Genomic DNA, 19,600 nt, shown 5'->3' with positions numbered 1-19,600 from the left:
ATTAGTCATAAGCATATGTATCCTCATATTCAAATGTAGAAAAGCCATTTAAGCTCCATCCCTTCTTAGTTCTTCATTCATGAGATGATACCTTTACAGCAAAAGCAAATAAGTAAAAAGTTTCTTTTACCCCAAATTAAAAAAACAACATTTTTAAAATATAAGTTCGAAGTTAGTCTTCCACAGATAGCCAATTAAATTATGCTAAAAATGACATTTTTAATTAAACACCAAGGTAAGCATAAATGGATTTCAAAATAATTAATCAAACATCAAAAAATTGAAACCTTTTTCTGCTTGAGCAGCAGAAATGAAAGAACCAGTCTTCAGGTCTCATAGAGATTCAATCTAATTTAATTCTCTGTCTTCTCTAAATAAACATTCCTAAAACCTTTTTTTCATCTGGGGGAATAAGGATGAGAGGGGTAATCAATATTTCTAGCATTTTAATTAAAACCGTTAGTGGAATAAATCCATTTAATTATCAGTTAATGAAATACAAGGTCATTTACCTGACAGGAACTTTGAAGGTGGATTACTAGCTGGAATAAAGTAGAAGAACCCAATGTCACAGCCATTTAGCTTCTGTCAAATTTAAGGTTAAAATCCTTTTAGACTGTTTAACCTATTCTCTACCATTTTCTATTATGTATGCCAATTGGCAAGAAGAAATACACGATCAAAACTTACCTACCTTTAATTTTTCTCTGAAGTTTCCACTAAGTTTCTATAATTTCTTTTCTATCTTTTATCTAAAAAATGCAAAACGCAAATAAAGTACACTGCACCACATGAATCCTGGTGTATTTCCACTTATTGCAGAACATCTCCTTAAATGAAGTGAGCATACTGTGCTTGAACTTTGGTAGGAAATGATTAGCAAATAAACAAACTAAACACAAATGTAGCCTGTAAATATATTTGCTGATATGAAATATTTAGCTTCTGTATTTTTCATATACAGTGGAGAAAGATACATAACTTTCCTACAGAGGATTTTAAGGCTGGTGTTCTCATTATATATGTAAGAAGGAAAAAAGAAATGCAGAGTTCTCTGTGAGTATGGCAGGAAACTTCCCATGCTCCTTGCAGTGCCTAGATATGACAGCAATCAAAAGTGATGAACAAAAGTTCTGCCAGAGATGCAAATAGTGAATGTCAGTATTAGCAAGCAGCAAGATCAACAGAGAAAGAAATACTTTTTCCAGGATTCTGGGACAATCCTAGGAAAAAAATCAACATTTAAGCAGACTGTTCCTACTTTGTGGTAGGATTATAAATTCTGTGTTGATTTGATTTAATTACCACAGGTTATGTTGTATTGAAGTGGATACTAATTGGAATTATAAGCTCACACAAAGTGTGTGCACTGAAATTGGGGAACATGCAGATAAGGTGCACTGCTCTATTATCTTTTTTTTTTTTTTTTTTTTTTTAAAAAAAAAAAAGATGTGCTGTGTAATAAATAGTATGCCTGTCAGAACAACTGATTGTTTATAACAATCCAGTGTCTTTTATATTATGGCAATTTAAGTTTAGAAAAGTAAAATATGAGTTTTCAAATGTGGTTTAGTGAGTTAACTTTGAAGTTGCATTGTGGCTTTTGTGAGTTGAAGTCACATTTTGCCAAATTATTCAAACCTCCATGAGGCAAAAATAATACTTACCATTCTGTTTCATAAAGAGTGCTAGCTATATATTTTCATAGCCTAAGAAAAGTATTGTTCTTTACAATAGGATATTGGGTGCTGCGTATCACACACATTTTCCTTTTAATAATTATAGAAGTGTTCCAGAAGTGTTTAAAGTCATGCTTCAGAACATGTCAAACTGGATGGTCCAAGACTGCTCATAACTTTAGTGTGGTAAGGGGAAGTTACGAACTATAGGCAAACAAGACAAAGTTTAATATCTTTTATTAGACCATCTGTTAGAGTCAGAAAAAGAACAGAAAGCTTAAGGGGTAGCTTTCAGCACAAAGTTAGGCAGTTGTCTATGGTAGCTGTGACCCTGCTGCCTGCATTTGTCTGTGTCTAAGTTACAGGGAGCTTATAGCTGCAAACAAAGTTGGTGTAGATGGAGTGGCGGCCAGTACAGGAAGGCACAATGCACTTCCTCCAGGGAATAAAAGAGTGTTGCTGTCTCCAACCCTTTCTTCTTACAGCAGCATTGGAGAAGCAAGGTTGACATTTAAATTTACAGCACAAATTATTAACCAAACCCTATTCTGTCCTCTGTTTTCCTCATGATAAAAGGGGGCTAGATTATTCATGGAGCAGTAGAACTCAAGTTTTCTTGTAACTGCTGAAAAACCTTGACTCCTCTGCACTTTCAAATTTTTCCTTGCATGCCCATATCATGATAGTTATGACTACAGTATGCATTCTCTGTCTTAAAAATATATACATTGTTGGTGTCAAGAATCTTTGAAATGATGAGTTTGTATGTATTTTTTAAATGGTTTGAAAAAGCGTATTTTGATTTCATGAAATAATAAGAAAACTGCCACTGACTTTGACAGAATAGAATCCAGCCTTAATTTTCTAGATTTAGTCTATTCTTCTAGATGTACTAGATGATTTTGAAAGGAAGCACTTGGATGACCTCACTAGGAAAAAACAAACAAAACCCCACCTTTTAAAATGTTGTAAATGCAGACTACTTCCTTCCCTGTATGCTTATAATTCTTGTGTTACTGGAAGTCCTGAAATTTCTTTTACACAACTGCCTAATAAAGAAAATCTCTGTACTGAAGAAGCAAATCATACCTACAACACTGACCAGATTGAGAAGTTGATTTTCATATGTTAAAACTGATGGTTCTAGAAGATTTGGAAATTGCTTATTTATAGTAGTGTATACATATGTGTTTTTCACTGTTCTAGGATTATTTTAAGCCAAATATTTTTAATAAGAGTATTGAATTTTTTTATGAAAGGAAACCTAGAAATGGTGGTGCAGATGAATGAAAAACTGATTTAAATATGGTATAATTTTGGGGCTGGTTATTTGCAACTTTTGTTTTGGTATTATAATGGAAGCCTGTTTGTTTTAACTATGTGTTATCAGGACTAATGAAGAGTATTCTGTAAAATCCTTCATCATAACTTGAAGCTCATGTAGGTAGTACAGCCAACTGTGAAAGCAAACAGAAACTCTTTGTTGCTCAAACCCAACATTTGCAGAAAATTTCAGCAATCAAAATTAAAGTTTCTCACTGTATTCTTCTGTTGTCCCCATTGCCCCAGAAGAGGTAGGATTTATCTGAAAAAAAGGAAGGGATAGGTAGAATTAGCTATTTCATTGTGTTGCTATGATGACTTGAGGATTTTTTTTGATGTGTGTGTAGATAAGCTGTCCTTTTGTGGAGCTATTGCATGTTCTACTGGGTAACAGCCAGGGTTTCTGTGGCTCGTTGACCATTGTGTGGTCAATTACTGGTTTTCCACCTCAGGATGAGGCTAGCTTGATTCTCAAGATGTAGTTTTGAATATTTCAAGCACTTTTGTTGCATATTTTATTCTTACTCCCTATGCAAAGAAAACATGTCATTAAATTCAACTGCGTATTAAGACAAAAGATATTTTTTGTGGATTCATTTAGTAATGACCCATAAATCTGAATACACACAGCCTTCGAAGAACTCTGTGTTGTCAAAATCACTGTTTTTACAGCACTGTCACATTGCTTTACAGAAAACAATAGTTTCTTGGTCTCTGTGGGTAACTCAAATGCAAGTTAGGACAGATTTTGCCTGTATTTGTTGTTTTCAGAGCAGCTGTGGTTTTGTAGGATTGAAAATACGGTGAATTCAACTGCATGCCACTAAGGATGCTCACAACACTCAGCAAAGTATTTTAGATGTAATCCACTTTTAATTTCAAGAAGTTTCAAAACTCCACAAAATGTCCTGCACTATCCCCAGAAATCTGGCAAATTGCACCAAAGGAATCTAGCCTTTAAAAAAAATAATCTGGAATAATTGTAGATTCAGTGTCTGGAAAGTCTTACATTTGAGAAGTGCATGTGTGCGTTACGAATATGAAACACAAGGTAGGATCTACTCCCATGGCAAAAAAGTGTATCAATTTGATTAAATAAATCTTTCCAGTTTTAAAGCATGTTTTTTTCCTCATGTTTCTTTCATGGAAATTCTTTTCCATTTAACTAAAAGAAATGAGTAAAACCCTGATGTGACATTGATGTGGTAGTTCTAGGAGCTTCAGAAATTCTAATTGAAGGACATACTCTTTTCTCTGCACATGTACATGCCGTCTTTGAGATCTGCAGATATTTGGATGCAATATGAATACAGTATGTACTCCTTTAAGATCATCCATTCTTTCACTGCCAAATGCAGTAGAGGTTCAGAACGTGCAGAAATTGTAAAAACAGATCTAGATTTCAGCTGACTCTATTATTCAAGCCATCACATTCATCATCTTATTATAAGAATTATAGAAAAGTAATTAATAGATGTTCCACCTCTACGTATTGACAAAGGAAACACAGAAAATCTACAAGTGAGTGGATCAGAAATCTTCTTTGTGGTAATAATGAGGTTACAGAAATGGAACTTACCATATTTAAAGCAAAGCTGTCAGGATCAGATGGGTAAATGTATAACAGAAGGGAAGGATTAGGATGATGAAGGTATTTTTGCATTGTTTGGAAACGTATTTTGAAATATACTGAGGTTAAATTTTATTTAAAGATGGATTTTTAAACTGCAGCCCTGCACCATTTAATCTCACAGGATGGAGTTCTGCATGTTAGATATGTGTGGGAACATGCTATACTTCCAAATAAGAATTTTAATTTCAGATCCATAGTGAAACAGTCCAGAGTAATAGAGACACTGTGTATCAGAGAAACATTCCTGAATTTAGTTTGAAAGCATAAGTGTAACCGCACTTGTTCAAATTCCCCTCTTTATAGAGCTTCTACTGGACCTGCTATGCAGAACAGCTGATCTTGAACTAGGTCAGTTAGATCACCACAGCTCCATTGTAACTTGGACTCTCAGAGGTGAGGATTTGTGACAAAGTAGAACAAGAAGTTTTGGAGGAACAAGCTAGTGCCTACTTGAGGATGTTTAAGGCTCTGTGCAAACTCCAGAAGACATTCAGATGATGTTTGCAAATTTGTGGTTTACTTGCTCTGGGGAGCAGCATGATGTTAAAATGCATTAAAACAAGCATGATGGGAAACGAAGCTAGGGTAGGGCTTTTATTTTAAAAATGCCAGCTCTGAAAAATACTGTTCTGGGCAGTGCCATAGAATTAACAGGGAGCAATGGATCTGATCGCAATTGAATCATAGAATCATAGAATCATAGAATATCCTGAGTTGGAAGGGACCCTTAAGGATCATCAAGTCCAACTCTTGACACCGCACAGGTCTACCCAAAAGTTCAGACCATGTGACTAAGTGCACAGTCCAATCTCTTAAATTCAGACAGGCTCGGTGCAGTGACCACTTCCCTGGGGAGCCTGTTCCAGTGTGCAACCACCCTCTCTGTGAAGAACCCCCTCCTGATGTCAAGCCTAAATTTCCCCTGCCTCAGCTTAACCCCGTTCCCGCAGGTCCTGTCACTGGTGTTAATGAAGAAAAGGTCTCCTGCCTCTCGACACCCCCTTACGAGGAAGTTGTAGACTGTGATGAGGTCTCCCCTCAGCCTCCTCTTCTCCAGGCTGAACAGGCCCAGTGACCTCAGCCGTTCTTCGTACGTCTTCCCCTCCAGGCCTTTCACCATCTTCGTAGCCCTCCTCTGGACACTTTCCAACAGTTTCATGTCCTTTTTATACTGTGGTGCCCAGAACTGCACACAGTACTCGAGGTGAGGCCGCACCAGCGCAGAGTAGAGTGGGACAATCACCTCCCTTGACCTACTAGCGATGCCATGCTTGATGCACCCCAGGACAATTGAATTATTTTCATTCATAGAGCAACTATTTAGAGGCATACAAACACCCCATAAATATATTAGTAAATTTTAGACAGAAGTTTTGAAGTATTAAGTAAGCTTTCTAATTTCTTCCATATTCTTAAGAAATCTTTCCCACAATTTTAAACATTCTGTTAAAGAAGTAGATACATTTTATATGTATATATTTTAAAAAATACGTATATATTGATGTATTTAAAGGAAAAAAAATATATGTTGTATGATTTACAGTCTTAGAAAAAATATAACATAGTCATAACTTTGCAGTTTTTGTGATGCATGAAGATCAGATTTTTTAATGTTGGTTAATGCTTTACTAATTAAAGTGTGCATGTTAATTAAAGCAGAGGCTAATGTTAATTACCTATATTAATGGAATCTCATGTAGCACCTGCCTGAAGCAATGGGTTCAATTTTCAAAATATCTCAATTAAGACTGAAACTTTTGATTTGCATCTAGTAGGGTTTCAATTAACTGCATTGCAAACTTAAATAACACACTTAAAGGGATAATATCACCAATCACATGCAGCACAGTGGAATTGGTCGGTTCAATTATTGACTACAGTATGAGAGCTTTCACAGTTGGTAGGTAAGTGCTATGGTATTGGCAAGTGATTATTGTCTGGGGCTGTCATCACTTCTGTGAATCTTGTAAGAGAGATGTTAAATTGCTGTACTTGGCTCTCACTGCAATTCCATTGTTGAAGGAGACAAAAATAGAATGATGTTTGCTCACAACCATTGTTTAATGGTGAAGATTCAGCTTGTTCCTTTGAAATAAATGACCACTGTTCCATGACATGGTGAGGCATTTTATCAAATGGGAAAGCAGCATTTGTGATAAAGTGAGCAATGTTGCAGTTTACTTCTCAGCCAAGCCAAGAGATGTGATTGTATTCCCAATCTCTGTTTCAGCCACTGCAGCATTATGTGTTGACATAGGAGCTTTTAATGAGCAGCTTCAGGAAGCGATTAACAAAGCACTAGAAATAGATGCAATCATGCTGATTGGAAATTCTACCTAAGCTCCATAAACAAGACCGTAATGTCCTGTGACCATACAACTTTCTATGGTGATTATTACTGATGGCTCCAAAATTGAACTTTTAATCTGAGCCTGCTCCAATAAGATGTTGATGGCTCAATTATAATGAAGCTAAGCTCAAAAGCATGCTAAATTCTCTTGGTATGGACAGATGAAGAAGTATGAAGTATGGATCTTTTGTGTGGATCTACCACTTCTGTGGTAGGATCCAAATTTTGTTCATACACGTAATACAGAAGTATCTCCAAGAGTAATTCCTATGTGGCCTCTGTGGAAACACTACTGTTTTCCCTTCATGAGCCTTTATCCCATGTTGTGTTGCAAGGTCACTATGCGGTTTAGAAATCACACTAGTTTGTATCTGGAAACAGATCAAGTTCTATCATAATCTTAGTGCCCAGAATTACCATGTAGTAGTACTCAACTTCTTTAACAGTATAATGTATTTTACATGAACTGTACAGCCACAAGTTACTGTCTTGTTTATGGTTAATGGAAATGCGCATCTTTCTTTGACAGATTTTTTTTTTTTTTTGTGGTAGTTGAACTTTGGATTCCAAAAGTCAATATGAATCTTATTTTAGCTGCAGAAATATCAAATTTCCACAGGATTTTTGTGAGTCAGGTTTTAAGCTAAAAAGATGCAGCAGCTATGTGCATTATACTGTGATGTGTTATTGTCATCTCAGTTATATTTCCTAACATTGTTTGAAGAAAAAACACTGAAATATGCAGTTGTGTAGTCATTTATTACACACATATGACATATTTAGACCTTTCAGCTTGAGAAGGGTGATTTTGCAACATTGCTCACTTTTGCTTTGGACCTAACTCCTTTTCCTTGTGAAATTGAAACATTTGTTCATATACATTTAGACAATATTTGTTTAAACTTACTTAAAAATAGCCAAATGTCTCACACTTATAGGAGTGTTGTTAGTCCAGAATATTGTAAAAATAAATCTTGTAGTAAATTGGTAATTTTAACTACATTCTAAGTGAGAAATAATCTTGTGTAATGGTCATGTCTTTGATGAAAATCTGTTGAAATCATTGTATTTACAAGATTACCGAGTTTCAGTCTCTCTGGGTATTACTTGGACCAAAGGCACTTAGCCAATTAAGGCTACTGGAAAAAAATGAAAGCAATCTAACATGATTTTTTTTTTTTTCTGAAAGGAATCTTAAACACCATTTGCTTCTCTTGCTGTGAACTGTTATATAGTAGTTTTACTATCTGGTTTGGTTTTATTTATTAGGGGTGTTTTTGTTATATGTGAGAAAGAAAAAAATGTTTATTGTTTGTTAAAATTATAGAAGAGTATTACATAAAAAGCATCCCAAGTAATACGATTGTACAGTATCGTTTTATAAGGATACACAGAAAAAGGAAGCTATGCAAATTTTAATCACAGAATCACATAATTTCTAGGTTGGAAGAGACCTCAAGATCATCGAGTCTCTCTGACAATAGATTACTATCAATGGTGGTTTGAAAGGCATACCTGTAAAGAGCTTTTTTTCATATGTTTTGGTGCATGTACTCCCTTAATGTTTTCTTTATGAGTAAGTCAAGACCTTCAGTGATGCAGCTTAATAAGTTGAGCAGGTTTTGGCCTAGATTCATGATGAGTTTGTAATGGAGTTTTTTGGGAGAGTAAAACAACTACAACTGCACAGAGTCGGATGCAGACTGTTATACTGTGATGTTTTTAACAAAAATGGAGGGAGAAAATTGGTTGAATGGCGTTAGATATAGACAAGAATGTGTGGTCTGTTATATCAGGGTTCGTAAGACACCCACAACATAAGACCCAGTTGTGCAGTCTTTACTGTGGCAAAATTCCTGTTTTACACCACGGAAAGCTTTCTTAAATAGACTATCTAAAGAATTTGAGTTGGTTTTTCTTTTAAAGTTATTTTTGGAAATTTGATACATATAAGGTAGATATGAATGAAAACTTACCGTAAAGTGCTGAGATAAAAGGTTTCCACTAAAATTTGTCTTGGTAATGTAATAAAATGTTATCACATTAGAAACCTTGTCAAAGTAGTGTCTTGCTTTTGTAGAAGGCAGCAGTTATCAAGAAAATGTTTTTATTGTTAGAAAAGAGATGTCACTATTTTCATATTTTTGGGCTTTAATTGTTCTCTTAATTTGTCTTAGCCCTGAACAGTCTCTCTAAATGAGGGGACCATATCTTAATATTTTACATGTACATATAAAGAGTTTTTAAAAAATAATTTTATATCACATCTGTTTTTACTACATGTTGCTGCCTGTCTCTAGAGGCATACAGCATTTTTATTTTCAAGTAAATTTATATTAGTTACAGTCTCCAGCTGTTTTAGATATAGGATCATTTCCTGTTGGTACAGTTTCCAGGACAATTCCCTTTTTTTCTTCTCAGAAAAATGAGAAATTTAATTTAACAAAGACATCCTATAATTGCCTTTGTATCTAGCAAGGTATCTAGCAATCTAAATATTTTATTTTATTTAAAACATCTGTCTACATAATGTCATATGACTATACAAGCCTATATCAACCTTCTGAAAGACAGCTGCTGCCACTTTTATTTAATTTATAAGAGACCAACAAAATTGCTCTTTAAGATAAAGCCTGTCTGCCACTGAGTCATATATAAAAAAATTTTGCAAGATGAAAATTGCTTGCATTTACAGTTCTTGTTAAACTAATCTAGGTCTTTTTCAAATTTAGAAGCATCATTTCTCCTTTTCCCTCTTCTCCCCCCACTCCCCCTATCACTATGGAAACATAGGAGCTTTACATATACATTTTTTTGAAGCTCATTTTATTAAGATTGAAGGTACATTTCTATTTAAGATGAAATGCAAGCTAGAGTCACATCTTAATTGCTCACTTGTGGGATCTATTTATCTCCTGCTATCTTCATTTTCACAAACATTTGGTGTAAATTATACTGGTCAGAATTTCCATGCAGTTGTTCAGAAAATATATAGGGGAAGTGATAATGTAAATGTACGTCTTTATCTGTTTTGTGTTACTGAGCTTTGTTTGCAGTGAATCCTTTATGTAAACTGTTTCTTTGTAGGAAGCAATTCATACTGACAATAAAATGTTTAATAGATAGTATCAAAATAGGCACAGCAGCTGTCCTAGAAAAATAGACATAGGCATTCTACAGTATGTCTAAATAAGACAAGTTTACCTTTTCCAGGGAAGTAATCAAAATACTTCTTTTTGGAGAACTAAGAGTATGAAAGGAAAATGTTTATGGTTCCCTACTGGCACACAGTTATGATTGACAGGAAAAACCAACATGTATGCCACAAGAGACATCTTGTTCAGGAACTTTCAGGAGGGTAGTAAATTGGTGTTGGCACAAACACAAAAAAAATAAAAATGACTTGATTCAGCAGTTTTCAATTCTAAATCCCCAAGCTCCAAAGAAAGAAGTAAATATTCATCAAATGATCAAAATTTATATTGATTTTTATTCTGCATTAGCAGCTCAAAGTCAAGATTCTTGACAGGGTGGATGTCGGTTTGAATGATTCTCTTTGAAATAAGGATACAGGCACTGGGCTGAGTGCTACCATGCATTCCTGAGCCATAGGAAAAGCCTATTAGAACCCTAGGAAGCTAAATTTTTTAGAGAATGGTATAAAGGCGTGCTTGTTCTGCAGTGTTTTGATAACTAAATCGTTGTTATTAGTATGTAAAGCAATTCTTGTCGTTCTTTCTTTACTCCATCCTTTCCATTATCATCTAGACAACTTTTCTGTAAACTTCAAAGGGAACTGTAGTTCATGTGCCATTGTAAGTGAGTTAATATCAGTACTTCCCAGAGTAAGTGTATTTAGAGTGAAGTGATAGTCTGGCAGGGCACAGGAAGCAAAGACTGTATCTTCATATTCTAAATCTTTAATTTTGCAGTTTCTGACAGGGAGTAAATAAAGGTCTTGGGAGAATGGGAGGGGGAAGGAGGGTGGAAATCCAGGGGAAGAGGATGAGGTGAGCATGAATGCAGCACTGAAACACAGACTGGATGAGTGTGATTACTGAGCTGTAAGATTTAATGAGAAGGCCTGTATTAGAGTGAGGCAGAAAATCATAGCCATCACCTCTAGTCTATAGGAGTATAATTGGATCTCAGCCCCCAGCAATAAATAAATAAATAAATGAGTTAGTGACATTTGTAACAAATTTAAATATATTGAAAATAAAAGGGAAGTTATCTCTATTACCGTACTTTTGCAATACACTTGTGTTTTTTTGTTGTTGTGTTCAAAATTTGTTGTCATAAAGTGGAAGAAGAGAATAGTAACTGTATGTTTGGTGGGGTTGGGGTAAATAAAAAACAAACTGAGGCTAAAATACTGTAACTATCAAAGTGTTAACAAATTTCCCAAATGTCCTAGGTGCTTACAATTCAGCAAACATCTTTAACAGCATAGCTTTAAAATTAAATTTTACAAACATTATGGGTAATGCTTTAATAGTATGCAAATTGCAGTGAAGTCAGCAGCGGCAAAGCTGACCTCTCAGCAATACAAATATTTTATGTTTAAAACAGTTATCTTTTTACAGTTCCCTCTACCTCAGTAGGTGCCAGGTGCATCAAGAGGCTCCTCATCTGAGGATCGTAAACAACTCAAATGAGCAGCAGTGTCTGCTTGCTTTTTATACATGGCAAGGTAACTGTATGAATCAACATATTAAGCTGTTTTACTGTTGCTACAGTAATTTCCAGCCTTTGCTAGTATTTTTAAAAATTTTCACAAATTACTTTGCAAATTTTCAGTTTTGAATTTTTCTCAAAAACATATATACACATACATACATACATATGTATGTATATAAATAGCACAGTATTTGGATAGGAAAAGGATTTGGATAATATATGGAGAAATGTACTAAGCCTGCATTTCCCATTTTTTGTTAAATTAATTAATTAAGTAACGTGCAGGTTTTATCAATCTTCACGGTCTGCCTGTTCTTCCTTAATCTTGCAGGGAAAACAGTCCTGTGTTCATATCTGCACAATTTGGTATTGTTAGCAGTTCACTATTTAAAAAGTCAGAAATATTTTATAACCACTTCTCCCTGTTAGAGGAAAATAGTGATCTTAATTTAAATATACATGTATATATGTATTGTATAGTAAGAAAACATTCCTATCTCTAGTGGTAATATGACATCAAATTAGTATATATTCTAGGTGTGGAAAGAATCACCTTCAATTTCAGAACAAGTCAAATAAACATTCAGTAAGAATCTGAAGAGAGTAAGAAGTAAAATCTATGTAGGAGTTTGGACTTGAAAATGTTTGACACTACTGAGCCTCTCAAAGTATCAGATTCAAAATACTGAATCAAAAGAGATTTTAGCTCAAATTTTCTACAATTTTGTAAGTGTTAGTATGTACAAGAAATTGTCAAATAAGTTGTTAAATGAAATCTTTGTAATGATTAATTTAATAAATATGAAACATTTGTCAAGAATATAAAAGTTTCAAATGGAGCCACTTGGCAAAAATCAAACTGTTTATGCACTACTTAATATAATTACTATGTAGCATGCTCACAAATGATCTGGTGTAACATTTCATACTTTAATACAGCATATCATCTTAATAGTCATTTTTGCATTTTATGTAGGTTCCTTTCAGCATGATAAGTAATAGAAATGTGCAAAAATCTTAGTTCATGAAAAGATATCAAAACATAAAACAGGAATACTACTATAGTATGGTAAAAGTAATTAAAAGTCAATGTGTATTACCGAAGTAAATGCAGATTCATGCACCATAAGTTTAAAGAATAATCACCATATATTTACTTCAAAAAGAGATTTTTTTATATAATAATTTCAAGTAACTTGAAAGCCAAATTCTTCAAATTAGTCATCAGAATTCACTTTGCTATAAGTCAGTACAGCTCCCAGTGGTGAGAAGAGATTCCTCCAAAATATGCACAAAGTAGACCTCTGAGCAAAGTTTCCATGAAAAAAGGCCATAACATTTTTATATTAGCTCAGTCATACCTTCCTGAGATGTGTCGGGTAGTTTTCCCTTGGAGGTATTGGTTTTGCAATAACTACTTTCCCTCGTTTTTTTTTTTTGTTTTGTTTGTTTGTTTGTTTTTTTACAAATGTCTGTGCCCATCACTGTAGGGATGGGGGCAGAGGAAGGTATGTGATCATGCCAGAGTTTCTCCTGAATGCATTTGCTGTCCTAAATTTTGTCCATTTGTACCTTCAACCTTAAGAGCACAGCCATTTTGCATGCCCAGACCTGCAGATCTAGTTAGGTGCATGGCTGGTACATGTGGTTTAGTATCCCAACCTATTAGGGAAGCATGACTTTTAGAAATATCAGTGCTTTACATGATAGCAGACTCTACAATCTCTTTTTAAGCTACTTCATTGTTCTAAAAGTGCAAATAAGGGAATGGTAGGAACAATCACAACTGTGCAAATAATGGAGGTTTTAATTAAGATTAAGTTACAATTTTAGCACGCTGAGGGAAGGGTTTCTGTGTCTAACTAGTCTTTCCTCTTCCTGACTACTTCAAGATTTTGAGGCTGGCCTGGAAAGGTGTTCAAACTTGTGTTTAAATACAGCATATCTATGTTCTGACCTCCCAAAACAAATTGTTTTCTTTGTAGGACTGGAAAGAAACCACAGGAGAAGGTTGTGTTGATAAATTGCTTCTTTAATAGGATGAATTCTTCAGAGTTTGTAGGAGTGGGACTGTTGGGTCTTGCAATTCTGGTGGCATTCCAAGAGGTGTCACTGAAGAAAGCTGGAAGGCATGTGACAGTTTTGATTAAATGCACTCTAACCATTACATTGATGCATTCAACTGGATCTGAATATGTTAATTTGTGTATTCTGCCTGTTTTTAGCAAACACTCTTCTGTCATCCCAGCCCTCTCTGTGTGAGCTTCCTTGTTGGAGCAAACCTGTTCTCTACCTGGTTCCTGGTTATTATAAACCCTTCTTTTGCATGCTGCCAGTCACTCACTAGTTCTGTAGCTGGAGATGACCTGCAAGACAAAACTAGCAAAATATATTGCCCACTGTTAAATTTTCATTCTTATGAGGATTTTTTTTTCACCTCACAATTTTCGGATGCTATTGCCAAAACTATTCACAGTCCTGCAAGTCCCTGGAGAGGTTATTCCTTTCATACTTTCCTTCAATGTTTTTTGGTATTTGTGATAAAGAGAACTTCTCTGGATCAGCAGCTGAGAATCTGTTTGAAACACAGGGCATGCCATTCTCCTGTAGAGTATTTAATTTTATACTGAACAGAACCAAAGGCAGGGGGACGATCAGGAATTAGACAGCAGAGGTCCTGATTTTAAATTAACACAATGGTCAGGACACCTCCATGGATTTGGTCAGACAATACTGTTGAGGCCACACAACTGATTGCATTTGCACTCCACTGTCCTGAAGTCACAGGTCATGTTCCTAATCTTTATAGCAAAAAAAAACCCCTATATAGTTCTGAAAGCCAAGGGAAACCTTCCAAAATGTACTGCTGTTATTTACTGCCCCCCTAACCCCCCCCTTTTTTTTTTCTTGAATTAATTCCTGATCTGGGAACTGCCTGAGAAGGCAGTCCTGACTTGCTGTAACCTATCTAAAATTTCATTTTATAGCCTCTGGACAGGCTTCACTGTGCGGTTACTGCTGTTACTTAAACTCCACAATGAGTTTAAGTACCTTGATAAGTAAGAATGTTGTTGCCTTGTAATTTTGCCTTTTCTGTGTTGAAGTTTCACATTGTTGTGATAGTTTTAGTACTCTGAAAAATACAGTGATAAAGTTATTACTGATATAAAAGCATTTCTGAGATTTATGATGATAAAAACACTTGGCTAAGATTTTAACTGGTAACAAGCATGCCCTGATTAACAGAATTAATTTCCTGCATGATCAAAACACAGTGTGTTCTTTGTAATAGGACTATCAGATGTTCAGCTCTCAGTAAACACAGTTTACGATATAGGATTATTTTTTAATCTGATTCAGTCCTGAAGAGAGTCTGCAAGATGAAGGATGTTAAAGGCAGGGGAGCCAAAAGCAGAAAGGGTAACATAGGAAGAAATTCAACTGCAGCAAGGTCGCTGTTTACATTTTGCAGAGGAAGGGGAGGCGGGTGGGGGAATACCAGTTAAAATACCTGGGTAACCTCTTGGAAGTCCTGCTTCTACCCTCAGTGTTTCCAGAAGCAGAAGACATGTTGGCTGGCTGTGAGGATGGAGTAGTGGATGATCAGTCTGTACAGTCTTTGGTCAAATTCTTGCCTGCCAAATAACTACCAGCTGCATCTCCATGGAATATATTTTGAGCTGTGTACTCCGCAATATCATTTTATTCACTAGCTGCAGAGCCCGGTCGTTTCGTGTCCTATAATTAGACCTTCTCCACCACTTTTTAATGTGGACAGATAACCAGAATACTGTGTCAGAAAACAGAAAAAAATGCTTGAAAGTAGCATTTATGTGGTCATATGCATTGATCTACTTAATTCTGGTAAGGAATTACTCCCAATTCTATCTGTGGATGTAAATTACAAGGATGTACCAAACATCCTTGTAATACTAAATTACAAAGTGTACCAAGCTGGGATATGCATCCTTTTAGAATGATGCAGCTGAGTACTTGTACTTATATAAACTACACATGCAGATGAGCCTTCTAAGTCTACATGCTGCATAACGCCCTCTGACCACTTCCCTTTTTGGTGAAAGCTAGAACTTGTGCTTTAAGTTGAGACAATATTTTTATACAGTTTAAGGTTAACCAATGGCAGAAAAATTAAATTATGCCTGTATTTCACATGCAATTCTGTAGCAATTACAGTGTAATGTACAAGTTGTACAGCTTTTTCTCCTTTTTCAAAGTCAAGTGAATATAGTATAATTTGTATATTTAAAAAAGAATAGTTTGCTTACAGTTAATGTAGTTCCTAACAAAAGACACGATCCCTAGGAAACTGTTTGAAAACACTTTCTCTTCCACACAAATTCAGAGATATTTATTCTAGCACATTCCAATATAAAAATTGTTTACAGCACAACAACATAACACTGAGTTCTTATCTCAATTTACATTGGTGTAAATTTTGAGTCTCATTTGCCATTCTCTATATAACCTTTCAATCTCCTTCCTCCCACGGTAACAGCCATTATCCCATGTCTTGTCTTTCTCCACTTCAGAATAAGGTCATTCTAACATGTACGTCTAACAAGAAATACAATGTATTTTCATTGATTGGTACTGTCTCTGATTACCCCTTCGTGTTATATAGTGATCTGTGTAGTAAAGGACGTTCTATGTTGTCATGCGAAGCCAGTCTTAAGGAGTAGAGTCTGTATGCCAGGCTCCGTCAGTTTATTTATAAGCTCTTGCTTTTTAGAAAATGAGCTCTCTGAAGATAGCCTTAAAAATATTTGCTGTTATTAACTCATGACTAGAACTCTGAATATTTGGCACAAGTGTACAAAATGTTCACTGCTTTCCCACAGACTACTGTTTTTCATAGTCATGTACAGATGTTGGGTCCTCCAGGCTCAGAAAAATCAGAGTGTTTTGTCATTTGATTATTGGAAATATCTCAGGTTAATTTACAACTGAATCTTGTAAACTCATTTCGTCTTGGTAGGACAGTGATGATTAGAGTTTGTGTAACCAAACCACAAACCATCACCCCATCACCAGCATCTTTGTGATTATGTCTTTATTGCAACAATGTCACTTGTTGGATAGGAGGACCATGAAGTGGAAAACAACTGCTGAGCATCATTCCTTGCTTTTTTCTTTTTTTCTTTTTTTTTGGTATGTTCAGTCTATCACTTCAGTATTTGGGTATTAAGAGTAAATGAATGATTGCCTCCCATCCAATTTCTATTACGTATATTTGGAATGATGCATATCTTAGCATGCTTTCTTAGGATTTGCTAGACATCCACATCTATAGTGGTGTGTTTGCGATAGAGATTAAGTTCTTAGAGTTGCCTTAAGTAACATGAAAGCATATGTAGGGCAATCTGAAAAGGCACTCTCAAAATAAGCTAGAGGGTAAAACAAGTAGCTGTTCTGTTGGTTAGCAATTAATAAAGATGCTACTGTTATTTTGCCAGAATACTGCAAAACTGATCCTTCATTCTTATTAAAGATTTTAAGATGAAAATAAGATGAAAATAAATCTACTGCAGTAGATTTACTGCATACATGGTGTGTACTGTTTTCTAGATTGTGCCTTGTGCCAGTTAGTTCAGATTCTGCAGAATATAGCTTTTTGAGACTTAAACTGATCAATACCTACTTGAGGTCTTCAAAGCCTCTTTGGATTTGCAGCTGATATCAGTAGAACAGGGACAAAAAATGCTTAAGTACAACAGTGAGATGGATGAATTCATACAGACAAGAAATCAGAGAGATCCATCTGAAACTCTACACTGCCCAAGTTTGAGTTGCTGTAAGTATCTGCAATAGTTGAAGACAGCAAGTGGGTTTAAAAACAGAGATAGTTGATTTATAGAGGGATTGTATTTTTGTGCTACAAGGACTGGGACAAAATTACTTGTATTCAGGATTCATAGTGTGTGATGTTAATGGAGTTCATAATCCTCAGTAGAAAAGGGTTCAAGAAATAGCATGTGTTTGATTAAGGCTGAGATTTAATTCATATATGGGAGGTTACTGAGTCTAGATTACCTGTGAATTTCCTGCTTTTGGACTACTTAGGGGAAGTGTTGGGTTTTATTCTGTGTACATAATTTAAAGATCAGAAAAAAAATCGTAGGAATAAAGCAAGAAGTATAATCACTTGTCTCCACTTCCAAGTCCATCTTGAAAAGCAGTGAAATTGTTTGCTTTAAATTATCCAGAAGGTTTCAATTCTAGTCTTAAAACAGTCATAGAAGATATATACAAGATATGTATATATATATATATATATATTAAGGCAATTGTTTTGGAAAGTTATCAATCTTTCAAATTAAGGCATGAGACTGTAAATGTCATGCCCAATCATAACTAATATGAAAACAAACTGAATAAGTTCTTTCTAATAAGGCTATCAATTTCCTCTTTTAATTTATGCTTATGTGGACAGTACAAAATACTCAGCTGAAAGATTATCCTGGTTGGTGAAGAATCCTTCCAAAAAAGGAGTTTAATCAGAAATCCCTGTAGAGAAGGAGATTGTTTATCACCTTAAAGAAAAAGATACTTGGAGGTAGGAGGGGAACAGGAAGGTAATGGCATGTGTTTATTGCTTCTTTTGGTCATTTCTGAGTTGTATAAGCCACAGTTCCAATTATAGTTTCTAAAAGTAGTATGTTTTATAGCTCTTTCCAACCTTAGCAGCCTACTCTGACTAACTAGAACAGTCCCAACTAGTTTTGCGTGCCAGTAATGCTTCTTCATGGGTAACCCTGTATGGTTTCATTTTCACTGTTTTGGACTAGATATGAAAACTTTGTATTCTGCTTGTGTATGCACTAACAGACCTGAATGTTTTACTTGGGATTTTTATCTTGGAAAGTTTGCTAGTTTTTCTGTTTAATTTCTAAAAACATATTGGGATTTACTGCCAAACATAATGAATTTCACTGTAAGAAGCTGTAAGTGTTTGGAAGAAAAAATTGAAAAGGAAGTGGGTTTTCCAAATAGCTGTATTATTACTCAGCAAAAATTGCATCAATGCTAAAGTAAGGTATATGCAAATATATACAACTGTTACTGAGGCATTTGAACCTTTCAGACTTTCTCCACTGCCATTCTTTAGTGCCTGCTTCCCTTCACTTGCCTACATTTTTCCTTAGTCTGGATTTTGCACATTTTCCTTCTCTACTCTAGCCCTTTCCCTGCTTTCTCTTTATAGCCGCCATTCTTCCACAGACTGGTAACTCTGCCGTGCTGTCAACAACCAAGCAAACTCTTCACTTACCTGTCTACAGCCACAGAAAATGCAAGAATTTTTGCACAGAATTGCCTCCATGCTCGTTGTGTTTACTTGCCATGGTACCAAATAGTTCAGCAGGCATTCTCCTACTAATAGAAATGAGTATGTAGTTACACAGAAGTAGCAGTTTTTGAAGAATTGTCAGAATTCGTAATGTGTTTTTCTTTCACTGAAGCATATTAAAAGAAAACAACAGCATATTGGTCCCCAAGTGCTTTTGAACTTACTCTACCCTCTGTTCTCTTCCCTGTTCCTAGGGCACATAGCAGATGTGTGGTACATAGCAGATTTCATCCTCTTATCATCTGGTTCTCTGAGTTCCAGAATCAAACTGATCACCACAGCTGCAATAAATAAAGTGTCTTTTCAATAAGTTATCGTGCCAAATATTATTCAAAATTCTTCTGGCCAGGCAGAGTTTGATGGAAAACACCATTTCTAACTTACTGCCTTTATCTTTGCAATCAAATTTGCTGAGTAATCATGGACACCAGCTATGGGAAAGCAGAGTGTGAATAATGCCTAGTTGCTTGTTTTTGTTTACACTTACTACTTAAAACTGCCTACAACAATATGATTTTCATTAATTAGAAGGCACAGGCAATGTGTTGAAAAGCCTTTGAGATGTCTTG

General features: G+C 35.3%; 1 protein-coding gene across 10 annotated transcripts in view; it reads left to right on the top strand.

The window, feature by feature from the left end:
- The window catches only part of AKAP6 (A-kinase anchoring protein 6), a 279,284-nt gene that overhangs the window by 171,341 nt on the left and 88,343 nt on the right, over positions 1-19,600 (top strand). The window lies entirely within an intron of this gene.

Source organism: Aythya ferina (genome assembly GCF_964211825.1).
Source record: "Aythya ferina genome assembly, chromosome: 5".
Classification (NCBI taxonomy): Eukaryota; Metazoa; Chordata; class Aves; order Anseriformes; family Anatidae; genus Aythya; species Aythya ferina.
Note: the sequence above shows the minus strand (reverse complement) of the source record. Positions and strands in the feature narration are given on the sequence as shown.